This window comes from Doryrhamphus excisus, linkage group LG18 (genome assembly GCF_037039965.1).
Source record: "Doryrhamphus excisus strain RoL-2023G ecotype Guam linkage group LG18, RoL_Dexc_Guam_v1.1, whole genome shotgun sequence".
Classification (NCBI taxonomy): Eukaryota; Metazoa; Chordata; class Actinopteri; order Syngnathiformes; family Syngnathidae; genus Doryrhamphus; species Doryrhamphus excisus.
In genome coordinates, this window is record NC_136374.1 from 5,166,534 (window position 1) to 5,179,236 (window position 12,703).

Below are 12,703 nucleotides of genomic sequence, written 5' to 3' on the forward strand. Positions count from 1 at the left end.
TATTGAATAACAGTATGTCTTCTAACCTTGACTGGTATATACTGGTATGCAGGTGTACAACCTTCTAAATACGCTTTTCAACATGATTAGGGTCCTCTAGGCACCAAATAACACCCCTATAGTCACCTTTAAACTCCATCTATCCATCCATTGTCTGTACTGATTGTCCTCACTACAGTTGTGGGAATGCTGGAGCCTATCCCTGCTGTCTTTCGGCTAGAGGTGGGGGGGGGGGGGGGGGGGGGGGCATAAACCCAATATAGTAGACATAATAAGAGAAAAAGACGAAAACCAAAATGTACAAAAATTTTAAAATTTTTCACATAGAAAATAATGTAAATCCAATTAGTCTGTTCCAGGCATGCAAAAATATGAACATTTATAGAGAATCTATAAAAATTATAGAGAATCTATAGAATTTATAGAGAATTTTACATGCAGAAAACAATGACATAATTTTAAACAAGCTATGGATGGTACTTATTGTTGATGCAGACCTCCCGCAAATTTCTGGTACTCGCAACCTTTTTTGTCCCCATGACGGGATATTTATCAGCCCTACTGAATGAAAAAAGCACAGTGACCGTGAGTCAGCAATGTATAGGATGCTTTGTTTGGGTTTGGGCACAGCATTTCACGGAACGATACAGTAGCCACGTATACATGGACCCAAATATTCCAATTCCATTCGGGTTATTTGCTCAAGCGGAAAGAATGTAACCTTTGTATACGCCTCATTCCGAAAGAAAAGTGCCAATCCGAATGAATATATAATCGGATTGACAGGGGTGGAATATTCCTTTCCCCAATCCGATTGAGGTATCTTGTACCCGCTCAAACAAAAAGTTGTCAGGGTGCGCTCTTCTTTGTGGTGTTTTTCTTCTTCTGTTGTTTATTGGCAGTTGGCAAGCAGCTTTTGTGTGCATTACCGCCACCCGTGGAACAGAATCTAAAACCCTTCTATACGACATTCACAAGTCCAGTTTTATAAAAAAAATACATATATATAATTACAATATAATTATAAAATATTAGCAAGGTTGAACTTTATCTTTTCCTGTTCCCGGGTGCGTTCTTTCAGCGAATGCTGAGATATGACGTAACACGCAGCTCAAGACGTTCTTCGATTAAAAAAAATGGAGGCGAGCAATCGGCACTGGACTGCTGCGGAAAGTTTGTTTTTTATTCAAACTAAATTTCAAGACTGGATGAACGAAAAACTGGCAATACGGAGTTATTCCAATAAGTGAAAGAAAAACTCGAGGAAGTCCGTATCACGTGATGTTGGTGTTTATGCTTTACTGGGCATGCCCCATTGACTATTCTGGTTGATTATAGCGGCGCATGTAGACACGCGATTGGAATATTCCTTTCCATGTATACCATTGCTTTCGGAAAGGTCATTCGGAAAAAATCCATTTGGAAAGAGAAAAACTCCTCATGTAAAAGTGGCTAGTGAAGGAAAGTGAACAAAAAACCAGGGCATAATCAAATCATGTAAAAACTGCAAATTTATACAAATACTCAAAAGAATCCAGTGTAGGTTGATATCTGCTCAGCTGCCAAAAGACACGCTAGCTTTTGTGTTGCAGTTGACAAAGCAAATTATGATAATATCCATTTAAATTTTAGAAAATATACCAAGGGTCAATAAAAAAAACAAATTGCACCTACATTTTTTGCCATGGCCAACAAACAAAAAACATTTCTCAACACATCATAAGACAAACTGTTTTTAATGCATTGAGAATAAATATCATTTACTGTATATATCATTTAAATGTATATTTTGTAGCACAATCATACAAAAGTCCAAATAAGCCTACTTAATATGAATGAACCAATAGGACTGCATTGAGGGTGGATGTGTCAAAGCTTGTCTGCATTCCTTCCGTGCTTAACACATCAATACATTCGCTGTGTGGCGAGTGAGCGCTGTCCTTTCGGCACTGACGATCTTTGCTCGTCAGCGCCCCGCACGTGCAAAGTGGGCGGTTCTCAGCGTGACTTCCGCGGGCCCCTCCCCCACCCTGTCACGTTTCTTCTCTCTCCAGATTGTGTTGTTGTTGCACACAGCCCAGCTATCGGCGCAGATTGGCTGGGATCGAGCGAATGTAGGTCAGGAGCTGCTTGTGGAAACACGATCTTAAAAAAAGTCACACACACACACAAATGTGCCCGAAACTGCAGGATGTGTCATTTAAAAATACTAAAAAGCCCGCCAGTGCAATTTGGGTCACGTTGTTGTTACGACCTGGATGTGTAAACCTTTCTGCTTGTATTGATACCTCGGCTTTCTCATCTAATGTCAACTCACACACGAAATTTGTAGGATTAAGGGTCACCCCAATGTCGTGTGTCCAATCTGGATATTTGTAGTTATGTTTTAATACAATGTGTGTATTTGCATCCCCGTCCCATTTAAAAGTAACACGTATTGGTGTGGTGTCTGTAAAAAGACAGAAAATTCATTTTCATAATTAGGTGACACCAAACCGACTGTTGATGCAACAACACCACCCCCTGTGGTTAAAACAAGACATAGCACGTCCCTCTCAACGCTGTTTTTTCCCCTTGCGGTTCTAATTTTGTTAGTGTTTATTTTAAGCACAATTGCATTCAATATTTACAGTTTACACGCTATATAATCTTATCTTAACATCTCCTGTGTATATGTCATGACACCAAACGGACCATTGAATCAATAGATGTAACAACAGCACCCCCTGTGCAATTTTTCGCGCCTCACCTCCCACATTTGAAATACTAGACAATACTAGACAAACTGTTTATTTATCTGTTACCAGCAGTATTACCGTAGTGGCTTAGGCTAAATTCATAACCAGGTTATAGCTAGGCTTTGAGCTAAAAATCGGCTATAAAATTGCCACTGTTTATCTCTTAAAGCAAATTCGGAGATGGCCATCATTTATTGAGAGCCTACATAGGCCCACAGGAAACAGGTAAAAAAAAGCATTCACAGATATTATTTTCCACTAAAGGAACACGCTAGATATGCTTACACGATCACCAGGAATAAAATGCAATAAGAAATATTAATTAGGCCAATGTTAACTGAAGTAAATGTCACAACAAGCGTTGTTGAATACCACTCACGTCGAACACTGGCATCTAGTGGTCATAACGAGATACAACAAGAAGACATTTAAAAAATGAAGTTGTTGCTACAGTGTATTTAATTTTGAAATTGATAAGTGTTAAAATGTCCAAGTGTTGCAATGTTGAGTGTTGATCAATGAAAAGACTAGTAGAGTATAGTTTACTAGTTGAGTGTAATAACATGCTCAGAATTAGGCAGCGTCCTCGAGGCAGCGACAGTGTTGCTGTTCACTATGGCAACGTTTGTCCACAAGATGGCAGCATTAGTTCAGGTCAGGTGTGTCGTTACTGTTTATGTAAAAGCAATTGATAGCAGGCTTTGACAGACTCCGCCCTCACATATGTTCTAGCTGTGTGTTTACATGATTGCAGAGCAAAATGTGAGTACTTCCAGTACATGATCATTCTGCAAGGTCATATGCATGTCATGACACCTGCTCATGATATAACACCACCGTGTTCTTTCTTTAAAAACAACACTGTTCCTATAACGCTTTGAAGAACATTGTTTTCCAATGACATCAGACGACCAAGATGGAGAAATGATGATTGTATTATTCCACTGAGGACTCATTAAAAGCATGCGTATGATCATAAAGCTCTTTTGTGGGCAAGCCAGATCTTGGCCAGCCGTCTTTGATGAAGGCAGGTAGGGCTTGTTAGCTTGCAAGTACGGTAGGAGGAATGTTACATGATAGAAGAGTGTTTCATGTGTGTACGCCATCATTCCAACACCCTGCGGTGTACACACTCTATACACACACTCATTATAATGTATATATTTTTAATTTAAATGATTGACCTTTTCCCCATTTTGCTGCTGTTTTTCAAGTTTTCCCATTAAATTATATTTTTAAATAAAAAGATGGAAATAATTTTAAACAAGCTGTGGGCCACAGTTTGGATGCCCTGTTTTCAGAGTGGAGGTTTGTTCACGAAGCAAACAGCGTCAAGAAAATGAAGCTTTTATACAAAGCAGAGTGGGGGTGTTTGTGTGTATATAATATTGTATTGTATTGTATTGTATATAAAATATTGTATTTTTTACATTTCAGCAGTGTGCTACTAAAATGTAATTTTTTTCATGAACGTTTTCTCGTTAGCTTACAACTTTTTTTCGTAATATTCATTCATTCATTAATTCATTTTCTACCGCTTATCTTCACGAGGGTCGCGGGGGTGCTGGAGCCTAGCAAAAAAACAGCATAAATCTGAATTTATGTTTAAAGAAATATAGTGTAAAAAGAAAGATGATATGAGAAACAAAACAATAAAGCTGCAATTTTTTGGAAAATGAATTATGATCGTCAAGTCAAACTATTATGAGAATAAAGTCATAGTATTAGTCTTACTATTTTTGTCACTAACTTGGTAATAACAATGTAACTAGCCACAATGCTGATTCTAATTCATTCATTCACTTTCTACCGCTTTTTCCTTACGGGGGTCGCGGGTGTGCTGGAGCCTATCCCAGCTGTCTTCGGGCGAGAGGCGGGGCACACCCTGGACTGGTGGCCAGCCAATCACAGGGCACATATAGACAAACAACCATTCACACTCACATTCATACCTATGGACAATTTGGAGGTTTGGAATGTGGGAGGAAACCGGAGTACCCGGAGAAAACCCACACATGCACGGGGAGAACATGCAAACTCCACACAGAGATGGCCGAGGGTAGATTGTTCGTAATATTTTGACTTCATTGTCAAAGTACTTCTGAGTTTTTTATTTTTGCTGTTATTACTTACCATAAAATGGTCAGTGGTGTAATTGAGTATGCAAGCACTAAGGCCTGCTGGTCATGAGGATGGTCTCCTGATGAACTAAATAAAACTAATTTATTACTGTGACAGCAGCAACAACTCACATCCAACACATGGCCTTGTTTGCTCTTTAAAAACAAACAAACAAACTGTATGTTCTGTCCGACGGGCATGGAGATGTCGCAGTATGCTGACGTCTGTTGACAAGTAGCCTCTTGTGATGAGGTGCCACATTGTCACACCGCTCCATCTATCAATATACACAATCTACTCCTGTCTCAAGAATGTGTCGGCAGGGTGAGAGGAAGATGTCAGTGGCAAAAATCCCAATATAACTTTGTACATAATCATACAACGTAAGTCAGACCCACGCCAGAGAGGGCCAAACGCCACACATCTCCTATACGTCTCCATATTCCTCCAAACTTTTTCTAGCAAGGGTCGCATCGGGAAAAATGAAAGGATGCAACTTGCTAATAAGCTAATAATAATGCTAATAATATGCTAATAAGTTACAGTGGTGTGGAAAATGTGTTTGCCCTCCCTTCCTGATTTCTTATTTTTTTTGCATGTTTGTCACCCTTATAGGGGACCTATTATGCTCATTTTCGACCCTTTGTATTGATTTGTGGACTCCTATAGAGCAGCTGCACACGATAACATGCACGGAGAGCTTTCTAGATCTTCCAGAATCTGCACCTATTCCAGCTGTATTTCATTGGCTTTCCACAACGGCCTGTTTTAATGTATTCCACCCACGTCCTGCCTCCGGGCACACTCACTCTGCTGCGATTGGTCCCACTCCCAAGTGCCCCAGAGGACTTCCAGATTACTGCTGAACCTCACTTTCTAATTTTGTCAGTTATAGCAGTTGATAATAAATGAATAAACACTTTGGAGAGCAACTTGAAAAGTGCTTAGGATCTACTGGTAGTTCATGAACTACTGGCTGGAGACACCTGAGACACATGTTACCTGTTACAATAATGTAGGTCTGCTATAAGCACCTCCAGACATCGCTGGGCTTGTAATTTGCATAAATGAACGTAAGATGCTCCCTGTATGCACACTCTATAATGCTACATACACAATCGCTTACACAAAATAAACTATAGGACACTGATAAATTATTACAGCTTGCACTTATGACTCTTCAACATGACCAAGTAACACTGGAAAGGCATCAGACTTCAGCAACAGTTTGGAGGATAGCCCAGCTTTGCCCATGTTCACTAAAAAGTCATATATTTTTACTTGCTGGTTAGAATCGGCAACTCCAACCACTTCTGCCTGATGTTTGCTTCTTTAGGTAAGTTCAAACCTGAACCATGCTAACACGGTAAAATCTTCAACAAACAGCAGAGCAAAGGGAGGGCAGGCCTACAGCTTGTACCTGGGAATGCCCATATATGGAGGTCCGCGTCACTGTGATGTCACCGTGAGGTGGTGTTCAAAAAACTTTTTGAAGCAGAGGGCTCAGAGCACTTCCACATGCACAACCTCATTATCTGAAACTTTGGCATAGTTTAACAGGAGAGTACAACATTCTAACTACATTTACAGGTCAGAAAAGTGGAAAAAGGTCCCCTTTAAATGTTTCAGATGATCAATTCCAAGTAATTGCACACCCCTGTTGAAACTTAACTCAGATCAATTGAGATCCATCAAGATGAATTGAGATCCACCAGTTTGGAACAGGTTTTAAATCGGTTTCTAAAGCTTTGGGACTCCATCAAGCCACAGCGAGAGCCATTATCCACAAATGGCGAAAACATGGAACAGTGGTGAAACGTCCCAGGAGTGGCCAGCCAATCAAAAGCCGCACTGCCGACAAATCCATGGGGTCACAAAAGACCCATAACAACATCCAAATAACTGCAGGCCTCACTTAAAATAGCATGCATGGTTTCATTCCAAGACTAAAACAATTGCTGAACACAAAGAACATTAAGACTTGCGTCAATTTTGCTAGAAGACATCTTGATGATGCCCATGTGAGGCCTTTGGGAAAATATTTCCCTGTGGTCTGACGAGACTTTTTGGAAAGTGTGTGTCCCAATACATCTGGGGTAAAAATAATGCTGCATTGCAGAAAAAGAACATCACACCAACAGTAAAATGTGGTGGTGGTAGTGTGATGGTCTGGAGCTGTTTTGATGCTCCAGGACCTCGAAGACTTGCTGTGATAAATGGAACCATGAATTCTGCTGAAGGAGAATGTCCGGCCATCTGTTGGTGACCTCAAGCTGAAACCAACTTGGGTTCTGCAGCAGGACTATGATCCAAAACACACCAGCAAGTCCACTTCTGAATGGCTTTGGAGTGGCCTAGTCCAAGTCCTGACCTGAATCCTATTGAGATGCTAGAGCATGACCTTAAAAAGGCTTCATGCTGGAAAAGCCTCCAATGCGGCTGAATGACAACAATCCTGCTAAGAGGAGTGGGCCAAAATTCCTCCACAACGTTGACTCATTGGAAGTCATCACAAATGCTCGATTGCAGTTGTTGTTGCTAAGGGTGAGGGAGGAGTTGTAGTTTTTAAATTGAAATATATATTGTATAACATTTAGCATATCCACGTGTTGCTTTACAGAATATCAATGTAGTGCCATTTTTCACTATGTGGGCCTCGATGGAAAACGTTTGGACCCCCCTGCAGTAGACAATAAAACAAACACGCTACGGCCCTCAAGGGCTGAATTCCCCCACGTTCCAAATTAAGCTAATATATCTTTAAAACTAGAACCTGCTGGGAGGAAAAAAAGAAAACCAAGCAGAAGGTGCACGTCACAGCCAGGTGCTTCCTGTGCAGAGTGTTTGTGCACATGTGGTCACATAGTGCCCACTGTATACTGCAGGTATCGGACTGTGAGATTTTCCTCACAAATGCCCACTTTGAGTCTGGTCGAGGTCCATGTGTGTGCAGAAGGTTTTTCCACCTGTTGCTGCCTTCTTGTGTTGGTTTCAGGTGTGCGGCCGCCTTATTAGTGTCCTGGCTGTGAAATAAAAGTATATTGTTCAGTGAAGTCAATGTAGCATTCATAGTCGGGCTGCAAAACAAATGCTGCCATTTTACTCCAAGGCTGGTGCTGCACTGGCCAGGGTAATAGATGAAAGTTATTGTGGATGCAGACATCCCGTAGAGCTTTGCGGTGAGTTATTTCTTGAATTCAATGATGTTTTTAACTACAGTCAGCCTTTGCCGTGTATTCTACACTGGCCACTAGGTGTCAGTGATGTTACTGTATTGTTGGGCGAGGCACCAGACTTGATCACAGGACCAACAGGTTTTTATTTCACAATAATCCATAACATGGGCTACAAACCAAGCTAAAACTCAAGTCTGATGACCCTCATTGTCACTTCCTGTCCACTCAGTCCCCGAGCACCGCAACACATTTACAGCAACACCCACATCTTATTTATGTCCTATATGTCTTATTTTCAGGGTGGCACGGCGGACGAGTGGTTAGCGAGCAGACCTCACAGCTAGGAGACCAGGGTTCAATTCCACCCTTGGCCATCTCTGTTCCTGGAGTTTACCCTGTTTTCTCCGGGTACTCCGGTTTCCTCCCACATTCCAAAAACATGCTAGGTTAATTGGCGACTCCAAATTGTCCATAGGTATGAATGTGAGTGTGAATGGTTGTTTGTCTATATGTGCCCTGTGATTGGCTGGCCACCAGTCCAGGGTGTACCCCGCCTTTCGCCCAAAGACAGCTGGGATAGGCTCCAGCACCCCTGCGACCCTTGTGAGGAAAAAGCGGTAGAGAATGAATGAATGTCTTATTTTCCTGGTGTTATGTCTACTATATTGGGTAAGAAGAATGTGAAAGTGACGATAGTGGTGTTTTTTCATGTCAAGAGGGCTGTAATAATGTTAAAACCCATATTTAGAAAATCATAAACATGTTTTCAATGCTCTAAGTATGAAAATATTCAGTTTATATATAAGGAATCCAACTTTGCTGAGGGGGGCAGTAGAGTTTGCCGGAATGGTGGGAGAGGAAAGGGGACAACAGGAGGAGTGGGGATGAGAAAAAAAGACAATTCCAAACTAAGCTCCTGTGTCAAACAACTTAAAAGGGACCTATTTTACTTTTTCCAACTTTTCCGACCTCTAAATGTAGTTAGAATGTTGTATTCTTGTGTTAAACAATGTCAAAGTTTCAGTTAATTAGGTTTGCGCATTTGGAAGTGAACCCTGAAAGAAGTTTGGGATGGCTCTGAATTCCCGGTCTCAGACAGTTTTTTCTAACACTGCCTATCTGTGACATCACAGTGTATCAAGCTTCCTTTTACGGGTGTGGCTATCGGCCAGATACGCTCTCTGCCCTCCCCCACTCTCTGTTTACAGTGTTAGAAAGGTCTCCCAGGAAGTGTTTCTTTGGGTGCAAGGGAAAGCTAAATTTGTTTACAGTTCCTAAAGAGGCAAACATCAGGCAGAAGTGGTTGAAGTTCCTGATTCCCTTCCAGCAAGAGAAAAATATTTTAATCTGCCAATGGCATTTCACACTGGACTGTTTTGTGACCATGGACCAGTATGGAGCTGGACTAGCCGACAAACTGTTGCTGAAGCCTGACGTCTTTCCAACGTTACTTGGTCGTGTCCAAGAGTCAGAAGAGTAAGCAGTTTATTTATCAGTTTATCAATTGATCAGTTTCCTAACTGTGTTTATTTTGTGTAAGTCATGGAACAAAAGCGGTTGTTGTCGCATTATAGGGTGTGCATACAAGAAGCGGGGCGCAAACTACAACCTCACAGAGTCTGGAGTTGCTCATAGCCATTTCCCACCACAATCATTGGGTATACCCGAGTTTTTTAAACACTGGTAGTCCCAGAAAAAAATGTGTAATGACAACATTACACGTTAACGATGTTGTAGAAAACCTAATGCTAAAATGCTAAAGCTACTTACCATTCAGAGATGTCTTGAAGTAACCTCTTTGCTTGAGAAACTCTACTTCCAGATCGGATTTGGGATCCAACACATATGGCTGCATGTTAAAAGCGGGCATTTTAAAAAGGTGAATCACCGTTTATTATCAACGCCTATAAAGTCGGTTTCGGCAGCTATACCGAAGTCCTCCTGAGAACTTGGGCGAATGACAAACCACAGCGGAGTGGACGTTAATGGAGATAGGCCGTGGGTGGAATGAATTAAAACAGACCGTTTTTACAGCTGGAATAGGCGCGGAAAGCTTTCTGTGCTGTTATTGTGTGTAGCTGCACTATAGGAGTCCACAGCTCAATACAAAGAGCAGAAAAATAAGCATAATAGGTCCCTTTAAGCATACATAGGCACAAATGAGCATACCATCATATGAAAACCAAGGTTTGACCTTTAAATGATTAAAATAACTTCACCTTCTTGGCATTAGGTGGGCGTGGCAGGGAAGTATTAGACAATACTGATGTGCATTTTTTCTTCACTATGTACCATCGCCATCTAGTGGCCTGGCATACATACCACAGTGTCACGTTTGCATCTCTGTGTGCACGGGGATTGTTTTGTCAGTGTACGTGGAAACGTTTTAACACATTACTCATCACGGACCACCATGGCACCCTGATTTTCGAAATGCCTCCTGTCCATGTGTGATTGGCGAGGAAGTCTTTAAAATTTCCAAGACCTCAATTCCTTGTTAGGAGCCACTACTCTTGATCTCCTCCTCCAACTACCCCATTTGTCTCTCATCTGATCATCTTTTTTTTTGTTGCAGGCTTTGCCCCCCAATCAACATGCGTCCCCCAGGCAGTAACACTTGTATGTATCAGCTGTAACGAGACAATCATTGCCACATGTGGATCAAACTCCTCCAACCACTCAACCCCTACCTCAACCCTCCCATCCACCCACTGTCTCCATTTTCCTCCCTCTGTTTTTCTTATTTCCCCGTCTCACACTCCACTACCCTCGGTGTGCCCCTTTACACTTTTCTATACCCCCCGCCCCCTACTTCTCCCTTCTCATTCTGATTGAATTACCATAAGTGCAGGTCTTGGCCAAAATATGCCAGCTTGTTCTGATTAAAACTGTCCCTGTTATAGCTGAGACTTTCCAAATGGCTGTGAGCAGTTTGTGTGTTTGGCAAGGGGTGGGGGCAGGCGAGGGGCTGGCGGGGAGGAAGGGGGGAACACATGTTTGTGTTGAAAAGAAAAATGCATCCAGACAATGCTGCATGGCGAAAGATGAAGAGCGGAAGGCCGGGAAGAAGACGGGGACGGGGAGGTAGTGCGGTGAAGCAGCAGTCGAGGGGCGGGATGGGGGGCGGGGGGGGGGACGAGATGGTAATGGTAGTTGACAGTGTTGAGTTCACAACAGGTTCATGGTGACATCATGCTTGAATTTTGGGGGAGCATTTGTACGGGAAGAGCTGTTCATCGTTCATTGGATGCACATGTACGCCCCCGTATGGCCTTTCTCCACCCTCGCGAAAACAACAAATATGCTTTGGCACGTTCATATTCATTTCAGCTTGTTTGTGTTTCCATGATTTTGCCTCCCTGAAAGAAGCCTTTTCAGTTCTCACGATGTGTGGTAAACTTACTAACCCCCCCAAGCCGGCTACCCAGACTGTCGCCCGTTTCCTCTTCGTTTTTCCCCTCATTTTCGCCTGTCTCGCCAGCGCTTGCCCGTTGGTACACTATGTTCTTTGTGTGTGTCGGCATATTTAGCCGCTTTAGAAAAAGACATAAAGGAGCCTCGGCACCCGGCACTGTTGTGTGGTAACCAGTAGGTGTAGTGTATCGGGCCATGGTTTCCAAATCAGATTTTTTTTTCCGTTCCCATACGGTACACAGAAAAAGTGAGGGATAGGAACGGCGTCTACTCTTAAACCAGCGACTTCAACAACTTTTTTTAGTTTTCTGATGAGAAAGTCATCTTCCTGGGTGGTATCTTCACTTTTACTCAAGCATGGCTTTTGGGTACTTCATACAAGTGTAGGACCCGGAACGTGTTTACGCCATTTGTGCGTGGCTGTGATTATATTTGTATCAGCTCTTTTGCTCGCCTGAAAGGTGGAAAAAAGCAGCAAATAACAGCAGGGAGCTTTTTGAGTAATAAAAGTTCATTGTGCCTTTTTTTGTGTGTGCTCTGGTGTTAGTTTATGGGCCTGCGGGCATTTGCCAGCATTAATAAGACAGCAGCCCCGCCCCTCTCATGCATGCGCTCCGACGTGTGCACATGCCTCAACTGGTGAGCATAAGGGTTGGATGATTTGGAGAAATTCCGGGCCAGGATTTCCAGTATCAATACCTTTGACTTGATATTTGTCATGCCGATTAAACGACTTTTAAGTGATTTGTCCTTTAAAGGGGACCTATTCAGTTTTTTCCACTTTTCTGACCAATTAATTTTGTTATAATGTTGTATTCTCGTGTTAATCGATGCCAACGTGTTAGATAATGAGGTTTCCGCATTTGCACTCTCTGTTATACCATTTTTTTGAACACCGAGTCCTACTGATGACAAAGCAATCCGGACTTCCTTATATGGGCGACACACTAAACGCTGACCTACGTATCCGGACATCCTCGGGAGCACTTGGGATTGTGAGCAATCACAGCACAGTGGGCGTACCGAGATGAGGCCCGGGGGTGGAGTAAACTGTTTGGGTTGGACGCAGGAAGTCCATGGAAACAATGCAGAAAGAGGTGCAGAATCTGGAAGCTCTGGAAAGCTTTCTGTGAGGATTATCATGTGTAGCTGCTCTATAGGAGTCCACAACCCAATACAAAAGTGCCAAAAATGAGCATAATAGGTCCCCTTTAATATATTGATCATGATTTATAATCAGAACGACACGCCTTC